The following is a 21306-nucleotide window of genomic DNA, read 5'->3' on the forward strand; positions in this document are numbered from 1 at the left end:
GGAAGACAGTTGGGAAACCAAGCCAGGGCGACAGCAATCTCTCCCTATTTGTAGGCTTGAGCTGCCTTAGAACTTGTGGTTCCAAATCTGAGCAGAGCTGGCACTATCTGTCTTTAATCAAGAAATTTAGTACACACGTTTTTCTTGTCTGAAAACATAGAGACAGGCTTATCAACAGAAGCCATAGGATGGTTTCCAAGCACCCTTGACAATTCTCATGAGTTTATCACTTGGGTTGCTACTCTTCCTATGGGGAAGAGCCAAAGGTAGGTCTTGAAAGAGCTAGCCGTCAGACTTCAGAGTTACCAGATTGTTTAAGAAGGCTTGAAGAAAAGCAAGAGGAAGGAGGTCAGAACTAGAAAAAACTTGTGAATTCATCCATGGCACTGAGTCACATTTTTCCACCAAAGTACCCCTGGAACAGTGGTCTCTGCCCTGCTTACATGTTAGTATCTCATAAGGAGCTTTTAAAAATATACATATATATGTATAGATAGATAGATGCTCCAGTCAAAGCCAGTTGAAAACAAAGCTCTGGAGACAGGGTCAGGTCCCTTCTGGGTGATTCTGACACTTGAATGCACAGCACCAAGGAACTTGGAGATAGGATCTTGTTATCTTAAAATTTATGCACATTTTGTAATTTGATTCAATAAAGCATTTTGTTTTATTAATGATATGGGTTTCCTGTTCTTCCAAATAGTCAAGACAAATCAATGTATCAGGAAGATGTGCTGTAATTATCCTGTGATTGATTCTACTCCTGAGAGTGTTATGAATGCCAGAGAAGCAAGGATCTAACTCAGCATAAATGAAGAAACTGAGGCTCAGAGAGGTAAAGTCCCTTGAGACTTCTGACTATTCCCTACCATCTGCTCCTTTGTAGCATACGCAAAGGGCAACTTAGTGATGAAAGACTCTGGATTCCTTTCAAGAGAACATAAGGAAATATGAAATGGCTGGAAAGTCTGATAAGAGAACACCATAACAATGGCAGTTACAATTTACTAAGCCCCTGCTAAATATCAGAAATTTGCATATTCATGCATTCATTCTGCAAATTTTATTTGTTATTAGTACAGGAAAAGCACCGATCTAGCCACCTGGGATGCAAGAGATACCAACCTGAGACATGATTCCTGATTTCTTGGAACTTCAGGCAACAGGGGGGAAATGGGATTAATTAAAAATCATAGTAATAGGGAAATAATCAAGCCCCATGATAAATGCTCTAAAGAGAATATGGTTCCATGAAGGCAACAAAGAAAGCTGATCAGGAAAGGAAGGGATACCTGAGCTGAGAGCACAAAGGATGAATAGGAGTTCAGCAAACAGCAGAGATGACACAGTGAAGAAAGAACATCCCTCACAGAGTGAACAGTATGTGCAAATGTCCTACCGTGACAGAAGGCAAAGCACTTTGGAAGCCTTGAGAGAGGCTTGGAGAGGCTGAAATGCAGAGAGCAGGAGGAGCAGGAACACACTGAAGAGGCAGGCAAAGACCAGACATTTATTAGGTCTCATCTTTGCTATCATCTTACACAGTAAGATGGCATTGGTATTTGGTTCTTCTTTTATAGATTAAAAACCAGGGCCGGGCGCGGTGGCTCAAGCCTGTAATCCCAGCACTTTGGGAGGCCGAGGCGGGTGGATCACGAGGTCAAGCGATCAAGACCATCTTGGTCAACATGGTGAAACCCCGTCTCTACTAATACAAAAAATTAGCTGGGCACGGTGGCGCGTGCCTGTAATCCCAGCTACTCAGGAGGCTGAGGTAGGAGAATTGCCTGAACCCAGGAGGCAGAGATTGCGGTGAGCCGAGATCGTGCCATTGCGCTCCAGCCTGGGTATCAAGAGCGAAACTCCGTCTCAAAAAAAAAAAAAAAAAGAGGAAAAAAAAAAAAAAAAAAAAAAAAAAACCAAAGCCTGGAGTTTAAATAACATAACCCAAGGTCACATCACTAGTTAGTGGTTGAGTGGAAATCAAGCAAATCTTCTTCCCTGCATTATCCCTTATTATGCCTGACACTGATCATAAATGCTCAGTGTGGACAAAAAAGCATTAGAAGTTGTCTAGTTGCATCTCCATGTGGGTCATGTGTCCCTGTGCCTCACACCAACAGACATCATGCTCAGGGGCTTGAACTGCAGAGTCTACCAGTGCTGAATGGAGGTGGCCAAGGGAAGCTTATTCAGACAACAACTAATTTGGCCTCTGAGTGGCCCAATATAAAGGAGCAGCAAAACAGGGAGGAAGAGAGGAACTATAGAATGAATAAAGCAGCCTGTGCAACCCTAGAATCTACATAGATGTCAATGTCTTTTAAACGAAGTTGTATTTTATCATGAGGTTTTTAGCTGCACCTAACAGAAAACCCAACTTAAAATGCTTTAAGCAATGAGGATATTACATTATTCCACACAGCACAAGTTTTAAGGAAGAATGGCTCCTAAGGTGTTTCATTCAGAGGTTCAAAGAAACCATAAGAACTCTTTTTCCTCTCTGCTGTCCTTAACTGTTAGCTTTGTCCTCAATGAGCTTCCACCATGGTCACAAGGTGGTTGCCACAATTAAGGGCTCTACCTGCAGACAAGGTAACAACCAGCCAGAAGAGAAGGGGCTATTCCTTCTTTGTGTCTCTTTTTCATAGAGAGGAAGCATTTTCCCAAATATCTCTGCACCAGCAGACTTCTCCTCAGATCCTGGTAGCCAGAACTGGGTCACATGCCCACCCAACCACAGTAACAGTCTAGGGCAATGAGAAGACCACACAAGGTTTAGACTAATCAGGGTTCACTCACAAGCTTCGGATAGGCAGTTATCTGAACAAAACTGGAATTCTGTCAGCAAGGAGGTAGGGGGATTTTATCTGAGTAACCAGTAAATTTTGTTGTTTCTCTTATGCTTGACTTGCTCAGAAAAGGTCCCACCTTCTGGGCAGCAAGAATTGAGTGGCATCAGGCTCATCAATGGTGTTCCTGATTAGTTCCAGGTAGTATAAATAGAGCAATAAACAATGGGTAGGAATAGGAAGAAGGCAGTTTGATCGTGCATCCCGAATCTCTTCATACTGGGAGGAAGAGAGCAGAGTGCAATCCTCGGCAGGCCTCAGAGGCAACTGTGAAAAAGTTATCAGACTTGCATTTGCATCCCTTGCACTCCAGTGCCTGAGTTAACCTGCCACATGTGAGGGTCAGCAACAGCCTTAAACTCAAGGACAGACTTTAGATTATCCTAAAGTCCATTATCAATCAGTGGGATGAAAATTATGATGCAATCACTCGGCACATCTCTCCCTCTGTTGCCATCTCAAGGGACCAGGGTGAGCTATAAACATTAATTAGGAAAAACCCATGACACTCTTGAGATGACAGCAGGGTTAGAATCACATCTGCCCATCTCAATTAGCTCAGAGGACAAACACACAGGCCACCTAGCATCTTTCCTGGGGCTTGGTAACAAATGACATTGAGACTCAACACTTAATGGGTGATTCACAAACCACTTTCCGACATAAAAAGGCATCTCAGTCGCCAACGAGACCACCAGCAAACCTGTGGCCAGTGTTTTGATAATGTTGCATCCCCTGTTTCTGCAGACATCTTCCTGCTCAAACTCCCTTCATAATTCCTACAGGGTAATTCTGGAGTTTCTAGTAAACATGTATTAAAAAGCCACCCATGCATAATGTAGTATGAAATGAAGGTTAAAAGCAAGGGTTTAGAAATCAGATATGGGCTAGAATATCAGCTCTGCTACTTATTAGCTGTATGACCTACTTCATCTCTTCAATTCTCAATTTTCTCATCTATAATATGAAAAGTCTTTTGGTGAGGTTGTGAGGATTGAATGAGTGATTGACAGAGAATTTGACATACAGTAAGTACTAACTAACCATTGGCTTTATGATAAGAGAGGCGTCATGGCATAGATAATTCACCAAGGAACATGACAAATAGCACAGGACATGTGGAAAGAAAGAAACTTTCAGAAAACCAAGATCCTAGAATCATCGAACTATAGGGTCACAGAGGGGTTAAAAGGGCCTCAAAGACCACAGAGAACGACTTTCTCATACTGCACTCTAGGCAGAGTGGAATCTTCTAGTTTCCCAGAAATTTAGAGAGGTTAATGTTCCTTGAAAACATGTAGAGGCCCATTCCACAGTTACAATATTGTAAACAAACCCTTGAATCCCACAATGTGACCTTTCTCACCACCACCACTCTTTAAGATTCCATTCATGCATCCAACACACATTTATTGGGTGCATGGTCTAGTCGCTACAGCAGAAACTTCAAGGACCTGATACGGTTTAGATATTTGCCCCCTCCAAATCTCACGCTGAAATTTGACCCCCAATGTTAGGGGTGGGAGCTAGCAGGAGGTGTTTGGGTCATAAAAGGTGGATCCCACTTGAATGGTTTGGTGCCATTCTCAAGGTAACGAATGAGTGAGTACTTGCTTTATTCTTTCCTGCAAAGCTGGTCATTTAAAGAGTCTGACACTCCTCCCTCCCCTTTCTCTTCTTCCCTCTCTCCCCATGTGATCTGCCCATGCTGGCTCCCATTCTTTTCTACCATGAGTGAAAGCTTCCTGAAGCCCTCACCAGGAGCAGATGCTGATACCATGCTTCTTATACAGCCTCCATAACTGTGAGCCAACTATATTTCTTTTCTTTATAAATTACCCGGTCTCAGGTATTCTTTCATAGCAAAGCAAATGGACAAAGACAGGCCCCAAGCTCAGCATTTTGCATATATAATTGCTTGTCCTGACAATGACCCTAAAGGTAAATACTACTTGCCCCATTTAAATGTGAGAGTACCATCCAAAAGGTAGGTACAGCTCAAAAATACAGCTGGTGCGTTTTAGAGATCAGATCTTAACCCCAGGTTACCTATCTATTGTGACAAAAATGCTGCCAACAAACTACCTGAAAAATCAGTGGATTAAACCTACATTTATTTATTGTCAGAGATCTGCAGGTCAGCCCAGGCCTATTGGTCTAAGTTGGGCTTGACAGGGTGACTCTGCTTCAGCTACCTCTCTTCTTTCTGGGAGCATCAGGCTATCTCAGGCATGTTATCAAGACCAAGGCAGAGGCCCAGAAGAGCAACTCCAATCATGCAAGCACCTTGGACATTTTTGGTCACATCATTTATGCTAACATTCAATTGGCCAAAGGAAGCTACATAGACAGACTTGAGGGGCAGGGGAATATATTCCACCTCTCTTAGTGGGAGGAACTGCAGAGTCATATGGCAAAGGAAAGAAGAATTGGGGCTATTCAGATAATCCACTACAGTCTGATTTCAAGGCCTCACATTTTCCTCTATCCCAACAACTTTGCAAATAAACATTTGCTGGTAGAAGTTTAACAGTGTGAGGTGGGCAAATCAAAATTCTGACTGAAGAGTGGCATCCAGTGGCCAGGGGTTAATTTGCAATGAGCCACAACTGCAGGCACCCAGATACAGCCGTTGCTGGCTAACCACATCCCAGTGGAAGTTCAGCAGACCACAAGAAATGGCAGAAAACAGCCTAGGGTCTGGAAAAGAAAAGAATATAGCCAGTAACAAGGACAGATGATCACCCTCCTCCTCGAAGAACACAGGAGCCTCCTGAGTTTCCTTCACTCTTGGTGTTCCCATCCCATCCATTCTACAAGGTTGTTATTAGCTCTGTGCCAGTCACTCTGAGATAAGAGAAGTTCAAGGCCACCACTGTTTGGTTGGGGAGAAGTGTCTAAGACATGTGATGTCATTAGAGAATGACAAGATCACTGAGAAGGGAATTCTGTGATGCTACTGCAAATGCTGTGGCGCTTCGTTGCAGTGGTTCCCAAACTGGACCAGTACATCAGCATTCCCCGGGAATTTGTTAAAAAGGCTGGTTCTCAGGCCCCACATCAGACATTCTGAATCTGAAACTCTGAGGGTGGAACCCAGCTATCTGTGTTTTTACAAGCGCTTCAAGTGATTCTGAGAACCTCTCTTTCCAAATACAGTGAGAACAGAGAGGGCATGAGGTTCCCCAAGGCAAGTACAACTTCAGCCGGCCCTTGAAGGAGCTGGGTAGTGGGAGAGACTTTGCACACTGTCCACTCTGAAGGCAGAGAAGAAGCCAGGAGAGTGATTCACTGACGGACCAGTGAGTTGCACGCCTGGATGGAGGAAAGGGTGATCCTGAGTGGTGGGCAGGGGCAGAAACAAGATCAGCCAGATCAGGAGCAGTGAGGTTGAGGAGAGTCTTGAAAAATGGACACAAAAATGTTTGGTCTTATCGCAGTAAAAGATTGAAAAATTTTACCCTGCAGAGTGAAAAGGGCAGAGAATAGGAGAAACAGAGAGAATAATTCCCCCAAGCATATCCTCCAAGGGTGAGACCTTCTTTTGAACGGTAAGAGGGCCTAGTATGAAAGCAAGAGCCAGACGTCCAAAGAGCAGTTGAAACACCAATGGTCAGATGGTGAGACCCCTAAAAGGAGTCAAAGGTCCCCTGACCCCTCCTTGGCCCTTAGTCTCACCCTGTCATCTGCCCCATGACACCCCCTATCATGGTACAAATGCTGCGGAAGGAACTCAGAGAAAAAAGTAAGGCAGCAATACGAAGACTGAGTTGAAAGTGTGACCGACATTTCAGTTTTAGAGGAAGCCTCTAAACTCTCCTTTGAAAAACTGTCTGAAATGGCCAAAGAGAAGGGATAAATTTTTTATTTAAATTAAATTTTAAAACCTTCACCAAACCTAAAACAAGGTTTATGGGTGTCAATAGGTTAAATTCCTGTCCCCTGCCCAAATTCAGAACCAATTGAAAAATAGATACAAAATCCATTACATAGAGACAAAATGCCCACTTTATTACTAATGTAATACATATATAACATATACTTTATACATAGTATTCAATCTTTAGCTACTGATAATGCATCTCAGAATTAGGTGCACTGGCCCACCCATGTCACAAACAGGCAAGACTGAAGAATGGCAGGCCTACACAGTATGGAACAGAGGAGCAGGGTAGAATGGGAAATCTGCAGACAGGCCTCCAGAGAGAGAGACAGAGAAGGCTGAGACTCCTCTATCAAGATCAGCAACTGCACTGGTCATCCCTGCTCCCTGGAGAGGAGTAAATGAGTGGGAAGAGAGAAGCCAGGAGAGTCTCTAATAAAAGCTCCTCCATCTAGAAACTGAAACTGGGAATAAGCATTCCCTTGCATAGTGCCAATTAAATAGGAATTTCTACCAGATACAGCCCCAGAGAAGACCATACATTCAAATTATTGACTATCATATTGCCATTAATAAACTAGAGTTTTCTACTGACTTAGATTTCCACAAATTAATAATGAATAAGAAATCAAGATGCAAATATTTTTTAAAGGACTGAAAATTATGAGTGTGTATATTCTTATGTGTATATTGCTATATGTATTTGTGTAATGATACCCCAGAAAAGAATAAGGAAGGATACATGGTAGGTTGTTATTGGGGTAACATTTAGGAGAAGAGAATGGGAGAAGAGGAGAAGGAGGAGGAGGGAAGGAAAGAAAGAAGGGAGGAAGGAATGAAGTGTGCTTGCTATGAGTTCATTTTTCCAATTGTTTATATGTATAAGGAAAATGTTAAAAATAAAAATTTTTAATATTTGCATTTGTATTTTTCAAACATTGGCAACCAGGGAAATGGTATGGTGGAAACTGCTGTCTATGATCCCCACATTCCTTCATGTACCTAAGTCTGATCATTTTTCAGTCTTGCATTTTCTGCACATCCCCTGAGCATCATTCCTAGGGAAGTTTAAGATGTATTTACTTGGGTGACTCAAGTAACTCTGTATGGAGTCAACTTTGCTGCTAGAGCCTGCCCTAAGTTTGTGCCCCTGTAGTAGATCAGGGTTCAGCCTTGTGTTAAAGATTGCATCCCTTCCTCTTCACCAGATTTTAATAATATGGACCCTATCTTGTTTCTCCTGGGCCACAGTTCCTGCCTGGAACCAGCCTCTTAGACACAAGGCCCTTTCTTGGTTTGAACAGGCACCATTCCCACTCCAGGAACCAGAAAGTTAGACCAAAGTTCCAGTTGACATCAACATGTTACAGTTATGCATGAGCCCCCAGACTCTTCAATATCACAACCCAACCCAACCAGTGCCAAGAAATCCACCTTACCTCCTGCAGGGCCTCCCTGATGCCATCCTCCTGCTGAAGACTGAACTCTAATCAATAGTGGTGATAACTATCTTATTTGCCACCATTTCCCAGTCCTTAACACAGAACATGGCACGTGATGGACCCAAATACTAATAAACAAATGAATTAATGTACGAATAAGCTATGTAACATCAACTCTGAATAGCAGATCCAAACCCTTGAACATATTCCCCACACCTATCACTAAGCCTGCTCTTCTAAATTCTAACACTACCTCAGTAAACACACCTAATTTTCACATCTCAGGTGCTGCTGATTTGAGCTGACACTCTTTCTTCAGACTTTCCATCTTGAAAGGTAATATAATTATCAGATAAACTGAGTTGGGGACTTGGGATGATGGGTAAAAAATGATGGATTTTCTTTGGATCATGTCAAAAAACAATCATCCAAGTGAAGATGTCCTGCTATCTGATAGTGAACAGAGGTAAGATAGAAATATAGATTTGAGAGGTCTCAAAGATGGCAGAAGTCACGAGGAATCATTGCAGTCTCTGACTAGAGACAAAGAAACAAATACTCACTTATGTCAAATTTCTGCATATAGCCCAAAGTCCCAACTAATCTACTGGCCATGACTTTGAAAAATTATCTATGCTCTCCTCTACATGTTATCAGTCTATGGATATCTTTTGGCTGTTCAACTCACTGGTCACTCTTCTTGTAATTAATAGAATTTTAAATCCCATGACCTAGGCTTCTTGCCAACCCAAACCAAAAGACTGCATTGGAGTATGTTTTTATTTTTGTAACATCTACCAACATTCACCCTAATCCCTATAAATCACATTATTTTCACTATATGTAAAAGAAAAATACATTGACATGGTTGTTAGTACCTGAAATCACACAGAAAACAGCTTACTAAATTCAATTGTACTTTCTTTGACTCTCTCATGTCTCTTTTGATCCAGCATCTTGAATAACAGTGTTATATCTATTTCTTCTCTCTTCCTATATGATAACTCCCTTGCAGGCAGGAAACACTCCTACATTGTCTTATATTATTAGAGTGCCTGCTTTACTTGCAGGATGAATGACTGGATGAATTTTTTTTAAAGGTTAGATAGTCACTGGCTTTTATCTCTCAAGCTCTGGAAGAACTACAGATAATTAATTTTATTAGAGGCAGCAAAGTGTTTTGTTTTGTTTTGTCTTGTTATGTTTTGTTTTTTGAAACAGAGCCTCACACATCACCCAGGCTGTAGTGCAGTGGCATGATCTCAGCTCACTGCAATCTTCACCTCCTGGGTTCATGCAATTCTCCTGCCTCAGCCTCCCAAGTAGCTGGGACTACAGGCATGTGCCACCATGCCCAGCTAACTTTTTTGTATTTTTAGTAGAGATGGGGTTTGGCCAGGATGGTCTTGATCTCCTGACCTCGTGATCCACCTGCCTCGGCCTCCCAAAGTAGTGGGATTACAAGCGTGAGCCACCGCGCCTGGTCCCAAAGTGTTATTTTAAGAAAAACTGATCTTTGGAGCAAAAGTTTTGGGAATTATACTAGTCTCTTACTAGTGATGTGACATTGGCCATGTCACCTAATCTCACTGAGCCAAAGTTAACTCATCTGTTTAAAGGGAATAATTATACCTGTACTTTTTACCTTGCAGGACCATTGTGAGAATAAAATGAGGTAACATGTGGGAAATCATTTTCAAATCTGAGCTATAGCTGGTCTTTCTCCTTGTCTCCCTTCTCTTCCCTCCTCTTCCCTTCTTTTCCCTTGTCTTTTGTAAAGATGAGATTTTGCTATGTTGCCCAGGCTGATCTTGAAATCCTGAGCTCCAGAGACCTGCCCACCTTGGCCTACCAAAGTGCTGGGATTCGAGGCATGAGCCACCATGCCTGGCACATTCATGATTTTTTTTTAAATTTAGAGACAGGGTATTGCTATGTTGCCCAGTTGGTCTTGAACTCCTAGGCTCAAGCAATCCTCCTGCCTCAGCCTCCCAAGTATCTGGGACTACAGGTGCACACCACTGCATTCAGCTCCCATTCATGATTTTTAAAATAATCTCTTATCAAGCCAGAAAGAGCAGCTCCAAGGGAAGGGAAGTTCCTCAAAATTATAAAGGACATCTGCAAGAAAATCTAGAGCTAATATCATACTTAACAATGAAAGACTGGTTTCCTCCTAAGGTAAGAAACAAAACAAGGATGTCAATTTTCACCATTCCTACTTAACGTTGTCCTGGAAGTCCTAGCCGGTGCAATAAGGTAAGAAAAAGAAATTAAAGACATACAGTTTGGAAAGAAAGAGATAAAAGTATCCCATTCACCAACAATGTAATTGTCTATGTATAAAATTTCCAGAAACTTGTTTTAAAAGTAAAAAATAAAAAATGTTTATAATTAATAAGTGAACTTAGCAGGATCGCACTATACAAGCTCAACACAAGAAAATCATATTTCTTTTTCTGTAAGCCTCAGTTTTCTCACCTGTAAATTAGGGAAAATAATAAAATTTGCCCTAAAACTTAATTTTAAGGGATAAACAGTTAATGTATGCAAACCATTTAGCATAGTACCTTGTATATTGTAAGTGCTTGATAAAAGCTGTCACTTCACTGTTATTGAATATAGGAAGGCAGATAAGAATGCATGCAAAGTTGATGTGAAAAAGAACTATGAATTTTGTGAGCTAAAATTTCAATATGAGGTCAGTAGATCTAGCTAGCAAAAATAGCTAAGGCAATCTTAGGACTGCATTCTGAGATCTCCAGAGTAAGGACATATTAAGCACACATATGAGACCCCCAACTTGAGTTCTGTGTTCAGTTTTGGATGCCATACCTTAACAGATACACTGAGAAAACAAGTGGCCTCCTTCAGGAACATGAGCAGGAGGATAAAGATTTAGGAAACTATGTCATGACCACAGCAAATAAGGCTGAATGGAGATGGCTTATCTCCACTGGTTTGACAGTTGGCTTGACAGTTACATGACAGTAGTTTCACAAATATGCAAAGATCTGTCCAGAAGACAATTCTGTGACCAGAAGGTAGCAAGCATACACTTATTTAAATCAAATGTTATAAATAACAATGAAAGATCCTCCCAAATTGGGCTGGTTACCTTGTGGGGTGAACAGAAATATGATCCCCATATTTATAAATAAGGAAAATTAAGACTAAAATTAGGGAGCTTGACCAAGAGCTCAAGGCTAGCAAAATAGAACCATGATTTAAATCTTGGTCTTTTGCCTCTGTATCCAAGGATTGTTATGGTCTTCAGCAAGTCAAAGAGAGGAGCTAGGACTGGAGTCCACAATTTTTGGCTCAGCTATTTAGGCAAGTGGCCTGGGCCTCATGAGTGAGAAAGGTGGAAGCCAAAATGCAACTGCTTTGAAGCAACTTTCTAACTACGCTGGAGTTATTCCACAGAGCTGAGTTTAAATGCAGAAAGGTGCAGAATTTAACCATCCAGTTAGTTAGAGCTATCCACCAAATGAATGTGGGGTAGGGTGATGGGGTGTGAGCAGATGCTATTGATGTTTTTTGCCGAGTGTTTGAAAACCCACTATGAATATTGATGCCAAGAGCTTGTTGCTGGCTTTTAAAAACAAACAGAAGATGGAACAGCCATTTTTTTTCTCAATACAAGATACTGTTAGCCAAATACAGAATTTCAGTTTGGTTAAGAAACACAGGTCCATTCTACATTTACTCCTATTGTTAAAATGTGGTTGTTGATGCTTTGGAGAGCAAACTCTCCTGAAAGTGTTATACTAACCTCAGCTTACAGAGGCCCAGGCGGCCAGACCATATGTGTGATGATGCCTTGTCCTGACAGCTGAATCAGCCAATGAATGAATTTTTAAATAATTATTCAATCTCTTCCAACAGAAGCTCATTAGCTGCTACCATTGTCACCCTCTATCTTGCCAATGAATTGAGTTTTCAGTTCAGTAAAAGCTTAGAATTTTCCTACTCATGCAGGCAGATTAAAGCTCTCAACTAACTCAGGTGTAACTTATTTAATTCACCATCCAGCTAATTACTGCAGATGCAGATAAACCAGGCTAACGGGAAAAAAATCCACCTCCTAAAACAAAACAAAGAGCAAGTAAGCATGTTTCTGAATACTCAGCAAAGGCTGTGTCAGATGGCAGACATTTTTTTAAAACAAACAAAAATATGCTCCAATGACTTTGAAAATCAATGAATTCTAAGGAGGAAAAATATAGCATGGTCTTTGTGCATTTAGGATCTACTTGGTTCAACTTTGAATGTCATTTAACAACAGAAGTAGAACCAACTGTCTTAGTCAAGTGAAATTTGAATTCTCACACAATTTCATTTTAAACCAAGTATTTTTTTTAATACCAGTGAATAAACTATGTAGACTAGAATCAAGGAACATTTTTTAATGTGCACTCTCTGCTCTTCAGAGAAGTTAACTTTGAAATACAAACTTAATTGCATGTCTTTTACTCTAAATAACATTAATTGGATGTATTTTATTATAGTAAAAATGTACATTTTGAAGGGAGATAACTTTAAAAAATCAGACTTTGTTTTAACAGGTCATTTTCTCAAAACATACATTCAGGAAATAAGTTATTTGAAAACAATAGAGAACCAATCTTAAGCGTCCTGTTAAAATAATTCATTTCTTCATTTACAAAAGTTATAAGCTGAATAAAAGTTTTCTAACTTAGCTGAGAATGGTATTCTTGCCTATGCAAGAAAATATCCATACAATATTACTGTATTTTATTAGTAACTACCACACAGTAACATTACATTCGTGATACTCCTAGTAATCCATCACTGTGGAATGATTTTGGAAATATTGCATAGCTTTATTGTGCAATAGCTACAACCCATTTTAAGAAGTACGGACAAGGATAACATGCATGGGGAAGAGAGAAAAGTACTCGCTCGACCATTCACTCTGTGTAACCTCAGGGAATCCCTAACTTTCTAAGAATCCGTTTCTTCATCTGAAAAGTAGAATATCACTGCCCTTTTGTAACCTGTAGCACAACTGAACAGAAATAAGCCTTGATTACCCAAAATTCCATTAAAATGAGCAGGGTGTTGGAAGACTAGCCATCAAAATCTTGACTTATTATCAGATTATAGATGCTCATTCATTCTGGATTTCTACGTACTGTATAACGAAGGAAAAGGAGATGCTTGAAATAAGCATTTTGTGATAGCCTCAAAATGCTGAACCAGATATCAGTCCTTCAACTCACTCTCTCTCTCTCTTTCTCTCTCTGATTCTATCTGTCTTTTCTTGTGCAGGTAAGGTCAGTAGGCTCCCCAGTTAAGAGCCAGTGAAAGAGGTGTTTTTTTTTTTTTTTTTTTAATTCTGCTTTTTTAATTCTGTTTGGCTTAAATTTGCTTCCAGCTTAGAGGAAGAAACCATCAACAATCCACTGTCCTGGAACATGGATGCAATGACCCTTCCTAATTTAAAATTTAAAATTTTTAATTTTTAATTTCCTCAGCAACCACAACTGATGATATTTCCCAAAATGTATTCTCAAGAGTTAAATCCCAAAGGCAGAGCTGAGAGAGTGAGAGAGAGAGACAGAGAGAGAGAGAGAGAGAGAGAGAGAGAGAGACAGAAACAGGCAAGGGGCTCAATGATTAAATGTTTGGAAAACTTTACATTTTTAAAACTTTTTAATGCCCCTTATGGAAATTCTTGGATCTTCTTAGTTTAAAGGAACAAATATTTGCAGAAAATAAATCTGTTTAAATTTGTTTAACCTAGTATTTCCCAAACATATTTGACTCTGTCCTCATGGTAGCTATTTAGAAATCCCACTTTAGAGGAAAGCAAAGCAAGATGGCAGACTAGAAACCTCAATCAATCATTCCTCCCATAAGAACACTAAGTTAAAACTGTCTACACAGAAAAAAGCACCTTCACAAGAATCAAAAATCAGGTGAGCACTGGCAGTACCTGGTTTTAACTTCATATCGCTGAAAGAGCCACTAAAGAGATAGAAAACACAGTCCTGATCGCCAGTGCCATCCCTTCCCAGCCCTGGCAGCAGCGGAGTAGAGGGGAGAGTTTCTCTGGGTGCTGGGGGAGAGAGAACACAGAAATTGTGAGGCACTGAACTTAATGCTGTCCTGTTAGAGCAGAAAGGAAAACTGGACTAAACCAGCTGACACTCACTTTTTGCTTATTTCTTTGTTTATGCAAATAGCATTAAGTTGTTATCAAGTTAAAATACTGGGTTATGAGATAGTATTTGCAAGCCTCATGGTAACCTCAAACCAAAAAACATACAATGGATACACAAAAAATAAAAACCAAGAAGCTGAATCATATCACCAGAGAAAAATCACCTTCACTAGAGGAAAACAGGAAGGAAAGAATGAAGAAAGAGAAGCAGGAAACAAATAGGAGCTAAAAATAAAAACAATTGAATTCATGGATATAGAGAGTAGAAGGATGGTTACTAGAGGCTGGGAATGATAATGGGGTTGGCGAGGCAGGGGGTGGCTGGCGGGGAGGTGAGGATGGTTAGTGGGTGCAAAAAAGTCGTTAGAATCAACAAGACCTACTATTTTATAATATAATAGGGATAAGGTGACTATAGTCAATAATGACGTAATTGTACATTTTAAAATAATTTAAAGAGTGTAATCAGATTGTTTGTAACTCAAAGGGCAAATGCTTGAAGGGATACCCCATTCCCTATGATGTGTTTATTTCACATTACACGTCTGTATCAAAACATCTCATGTACCCCATAAGTATATACACCTACTGTGTACCCACAAAAAAGTTAAAAATAGAAAATAAAAACAAAATTTTGAAAAAGAAATTCACCAAACACATTTAGGAAATTCTTGTTCAATTACTTGGTGCCCAGTATCACTTACCATTACATAGCCACTATACAGATCAAATGACAAGTTCCCAAAGGAAAGAGTTTTTCAAAGCTACAATGTGTTTTGGGGATGATTCAGGGAAATGTAATAAAGAAAGGGAAGACAAGCAAGAAGGGAAGTCTACATCAAATTATGAAGACCCTTAACCATTATGTGCTATGCCATTACAAAGGACAGGAACCTACCCAAAAAGACTGAAGCAAATAAGGACATGCAGTAGTTCATGTATCTTAAAAATTCAAAAGTAGATTGAGCTTTGTAATATAAATATTATTACCGGGCCTCTCGGTATTCCTCTGTGTTAGCTTCATTCTCAGTCAAGATCCTTTTCTACGGCAGTCTCTGACCACTCAAACTAACATTCTAGCAGTTCAGTAGTCCCGGAAGAAAGGGCCCAACTTCCCAAAGTTCTAGCAAAAGTCCCAGACCTGACTTGAATTGAACCAATTTGGATCACCCACCCATTCTTGAATCAATTTCTGTACTCAAAGAGATGGAATAAGGGATGGAGGATTGGCCTGGCAAGAAATGGTTCGCCAAAGGAATTTTAGAGTAATGTTACCAGAAGAAAGTGGGATAGTTACCGGGTAGACAAAACAACCTGGGTATCAACAATATCCATCAAAGAAGCCCTACCTGTGTGTATCTCCTTGGTATATACAGATATAGACTATAAGACCATTAACTAGTAAGCCTCGCTGCCTCATAACATTCTCCAGCATCCGGGACTGCCTATGCAGACTACCACAAGAGGTAAAGCACAGGTTTTCCTAGGATTACAGGCCATATGAAACATAGCCATGCCTCTTATTCCAGGCTAGGAGGCCAGAATTGGATGTGTTTATCAGACACTCATGATGCTTAGCTGTCATGTTTAAGTAGTCTGAGCCATGTTTCAGGCGTGTTCTGTAGAGGTGAGTGATTTCATTGTCAAAAAAAAGCAATCTGCTGACATACACACAGACACACATTAACAACGTGTGTCTGCGTGTGTGTGTATGTGTTCTTTTGCACCCTTACAATGAATTCCAAACTTCCATCATCCCATGAAACAAAGAGAAAATGGCAAATGTTATTTTTTGGATAATCTGCTGTTCTGCTGAATGCTTTAGAAATACTGAAGTTTAATCTTAATGTAAAATATTCCCTTATCATACGGTTACAGTAGTAGTGGGGAAGGGTAATGAAGCAATGCTGTGTAGTAAAAGAACGTGGACTTTGGAACTAAATATATCTTCATCTATTCATTCAATAAATATTTCTTGAGCAATTAAGGGGTACCAGATATTATTCTGTGTGCTACAGATACCTCAGCAAGCAAAATATTAAAATACCTGCCCTCATGTAGTTTACATTCTGATGGGACTTGCATTCAAATTTCAGGTCATCAACTTGATCATCAACTAACAATACAAATTTGAATTTTTATCATCTGTAAAGAGGATATGATAATCCCTTGCTTTTAGGTGTACGGTAAGAACTACATGGGATGATGCAGAGCATGTCTCTAGCATGTCATCAGGACAGGGGTCCCCAACCAGATGTTTAGATCTAATTTTGTGTACTTTCTTTTTACTGCAAAAACATCACTTTAGTTCTTTTGTGGAAACTCAACCATTTGTACAAGCTAGAATAACAGCTACAAGACTGGCTGCCATTTTTGCATGTTTGCTATGTCCTAGATCAGTGGTCCCCAACATTTTTGGCACCAGGAACAAGTTCTGTGGAAGACAGTTTTTCCACAGACTAACAGTCTGTGGGCCTCAGTACTGGTACTGGTCCGAGGTAACTGTACTGGTCTGTGAGTCTCCTATTAGTTTCGTGTGGTATCATCTTTTCTCTCTCTCTCTCTCTCTCTCTCTCTCTCTCTCTCTCTCTCTCACACACACACACACACACACGCACACACACACACACTTTTTTTCTTTTAGAGTAACCATATTTTTTAAACCTCAGTTCTCTGATTATTTACTCTTGATGTGAACAGCAAGACAGAACGAAAATAACATGCTATTTACTATATGGAAAAATCACAGGAGAGCAAAGAGTGGTGGAGTTGAGTAGAGGTCAGAGGACTGTCTAAAGAGTGAATGTTCCAGAAATGTTGATGGCTGATGAGTATTGCTTCTGCCTCTCATTCATTTGTCTGAGAGCCTTGGACCAGTATCAGTCCTTGGCCTGTTAGGAACCTGGATGCACAGCACTAGGTGAGCAGTGGGCAAGTCAGTATTACTGCCTGAGCTCTGCCTCCTGTCAGATCAGCAGTGGCATTAGATTCTCATAGGAGAGCGAACCCTATTGTGAACTGCACATGAGAGGGATCTAGGTTGCATGCTCCGCTCCTTGTGAGAATCTAACTAATGCCTGATTATCTGAGGTGGAACAGTTTGATCCTCAAACTATCGCCCCCAAGCCCACCCTGTCTGTGGAACAATTGTCTTCCACAGAACTTGTCCCTGCTGCCAAAAACGTTGGGGACCACTGATCTAGGACATGGCAAACATGCAATAAATGGCAGCCACTCTTGTAGCTATTAGTCTAGTTTGTACAAATGGTCGCATATCCACAGAAGAATTAATGTTTTTGCAATAAAAAGAGAGTACACAAAATTAGATCTAAAAATCATAAACGAATTTTCCCAGTAGACAAAAAACATTGATAGTCATAATGTTCCTTTACATTATTGAGACAGTAACAACAGTATGCAGAAACAAACGAATGAGAGGCAGAAGCAAGACTCATCAGCCATCAACATTTCTGGAACATTCACTCTTTAGGACAGTCCTCTGACCTCTGCTCGACCCCACCACCCTTTGCTCCCCCGTGATTTTTCCATATAGTAAATAGCATGTTATTTCTGTTCTGCCTTGCTCTTCACATCAAAAGTAAATAATCAGAGAACTCAAGGTTTAAAAAAAATTGGTTACTCTAAAAGAAAAAATGCGTGAGAGAGACAGAGAAAAAAAAATGATGCCGTAAGAAAACTGTTTCTCATGGCCACATAACCCCAGCAATAGAACACTAACGGTTGTTAAATACTATCCTAATCCTACAAGTGAACAGATTATTGAAATTTCAAACTGGCAGCTTTGATTTGAAGATTCACCTCATTGACTATCTAATTCATTCCTAATGACATAATCATTGGTGAACAGTAAACGCAATTCAGAGGGTCAGAACTCTCCTATTAGTCATTAGCTTTTATATCCAGACTGCTATTTTACTACTGAGCCTTGTATTTTACTATTTAAAGGAAGAAAGTATCACCGTTTTTAAGGTGATGATTATTAAAGTGCCGCCACAAACTGTACATGGTTATTATAGCACAAATAGCTATTTGAGACACACACAAAATACATTTAAATCTGTTTCACATACAAGGAAATTTCACAAATAAAACTCAGCTAGAGATAAATTAATTACCTTATTATGTTCCACAAGGAAAACAAGTGTTAGATACCACGCTGCATTGTTTGTGGTAAGCAATCAATATTTTACTGTCGAACCATATTTAACTTTACATGTATATTTAAATCCCTTTCTACTAGGAATTCTAATACAATACTCTAAGCATAACTCATAGCCATATTCAGGTGAATTAAAGATTCCCTGAAATACACAACACGAAGGAAGTCGTACTTCATCTGCTTCTGTTTCTCTTATTTATTACCTAATCCTTCAACCCCTAATTCTCCCTACAGTTCTTTATTAATTTAAACAAAATATGTGCAATTGGACTTTTCTTAGTAAGGCATAAATCTGTACACTTACTCTATCACAAACCATTAATAAAGACCAAAAAAATTGTATATAGTGAGTACTTATACCAAAATCGGTTTCTAAAAGGTTATGAGACTAATTAAAGAATTGTTCTTCCTTGTACTAGAGGCTCCTTTGAAAGGTTTGCTTATAGATTCGAGCAGCTCAAATATTGATCTGTTTCCTGTATTCTGAAGATGGATGGGACAGAACTGTAGTGTTCGGCTTTGCCATAGTTAAGCTGAAAGCCTTTTAAATGTGCCTGAGAAACTGGCAAGTGGCAAGTTCAAGAGCTCTTTAAACTTGGGAAATGTCGTCATACCTACTGTTTATTTGTTTGGTTTTTTTTTAATTTAAAATTTGTGATCAATTCCTCTATATTTCAAAATCCAATCGTGGAGCTAAGGCTAAAGAAAGCAGAGTGGTGAAACAGAAAACATGCATAATGATGATGCTGGGTCCATATATATGTTAATATGATGGGTCCTAGGAAAGGGGAAGAAAGGAAACTTGCCCTTGGTGTCAACTTGAAGTTACTGGACTTGATTTATCTTATTTTGCAGTTTATAAGATTAAGGAGTAATATTCATTTTGCCCTTACATTTAATGTTTAAATTTAATAAATGTTTTCATCTTCATGCCTATATGTCTGCTACTTCTTTTTCTCAAAATTTCAAAGTTGAATATTGTCTTAGAGCATATTTCTCAATAAACTCTAAAATTTACACTAATATTGGATATTTCCAAGGGTTGCTCACAAATTCTCAGAGAAAATTAATAAGTCAATATCCCTTACTGTATCCATCCCAACTATGCACAGAACCCTCCCCTATCTCATCTGGAGAGACGCCAAAGAAATGAAAAGCAAGGTTTCTATCTAATGAGGCTGAGTAGACTTGGTACCCCAATATGAATGCAAGCATTTATCCAATCATATTAGTAAAAATGGACAAGTTATTTGATAGATGAACAGGACAGCTCTAAGCAATGTCATCATATAATATTAATTATCATATTTTATAACCCCCACAGGCAAAGACTGGCCAGCTCTTTCACCATAAGTTGTGGAAAAGCTGCATTTGTAAAACAAGAATTGATTGTCATAAAAAGGAGCAATAAGAGATAGTGGATTTTGTCAATTAAAAATATAACTGCCATTAAAAAATCGATAGAAAGTATGGGAGGAAGAAAAGTAAATCTCCCAAAACACTGAGAAAAAAAAAATAAAGAAATGGGAAACAAACACAGGCTCAGTTGAGGAGATCCAAGAGATATGAGATATGAGAAATACCTAATGTAGATAATGGGGTGGTGGGTGCAGCAAACCACCATGACACGTGTATACCTATGTAACAATCATGCACATTCTGCACATGTACCCCAGAACTTAAAGTATAATTTTTAAAAAAAGAAGAAGAAAATAAGAAAATAAAGAAAAGGAAACATTGGAGGCAAATTTCCACAGCTGAAAAATGACAGAAGGCATGAGCTTAAAGGCAACCACAAAGTGCCAACAGGATGACTTTAAGAACTGTCTCTAGTGATAACTTGATGTTTCAGATCACTGAGGACAATATGAAGATCCAAAAATAGTCACCTGAAAAAAATAGATTACCTACATAGGAAGGAGAAGCACAAAGGCATCAGGCTTCTCACATTAGCTGCTAGAAGACAATGGAGTAACCTTTAATGTTAGGAGTAGAAATTATTTGAACATAGAATTATATTCAGTCCAAAATAATAAGTAAAGGCAAAACAAATACATTTTTAGACAAAAACCTTACCTCCATGAATCCTTTGTAAAAATAATTTGAGGCTGTAAGCAGAAACACAAGGAACAAGAAGACATGGAATCTGAGAAATATTATTTCTAAAGCAAAAATTCAGTGAACACATACCCCAGGTGGAGAAGTATACAACAGGTCTAGAGAACGATTGTTCCAAAGTAGAATGGGAGGCCAGGAGGAGCCAAGAAAAATATCTTCAAGAAGAAAGTATATTCCATTGTAGTCATTTTAAAATAAAGGAGTAGGTTGAGCTTAGCAATTAAATTCAAACATATGTTTATTTTCTCATGGTGGAGAGGGGGAAAGAATGTCAACTAGAAACTCCAAGAAAAATTAGTAGTATAAGAAAAAAATGATTCAAATATTAAACAAGCAAAATATGGCATGAATTTGAACAATTAAGCTGGGTAAGGACATTAAAGTGGAAAGATAATCTGTGTAGTGGATATTTTCACTGAGTGGATATCCACTGTAGTGGGTATTTTCACTGATACTTTCAAGGCTGACTCACTTATCGCCTGGCCGCTGGTAACAGCAGATGCTGACTGCTCACCTCTTTGTTCCTGGCTGGGAATTTCTCTCAGCCTCAGCCAGGGAACTGTCTAACCCCAAGGTTTTGTTCCCTGTAGGACTGTCTAAGATCTCAGTTGCAACCACCTTGCACATCAGCTCCTTCCTCT

The sequence above is a fragment of the Aotus nancymaae genome, unplaced genomic scaffold (genome assembly GCF_030222135.1).
Source record: "Aotus nancymaae isolate 86718 unplaced genomic scaffold, 86718_ANA_hifiasm-v0.15.2.pri h1tg000019l, whole genome shotgun sequence".
NCBI classification, from domain to species: domain Eukaryota; kingdom Metazoa; phylum Chordata; class Mammalia; order Primates; family Aotidae; genus Aotus; species Aotus nancymaae.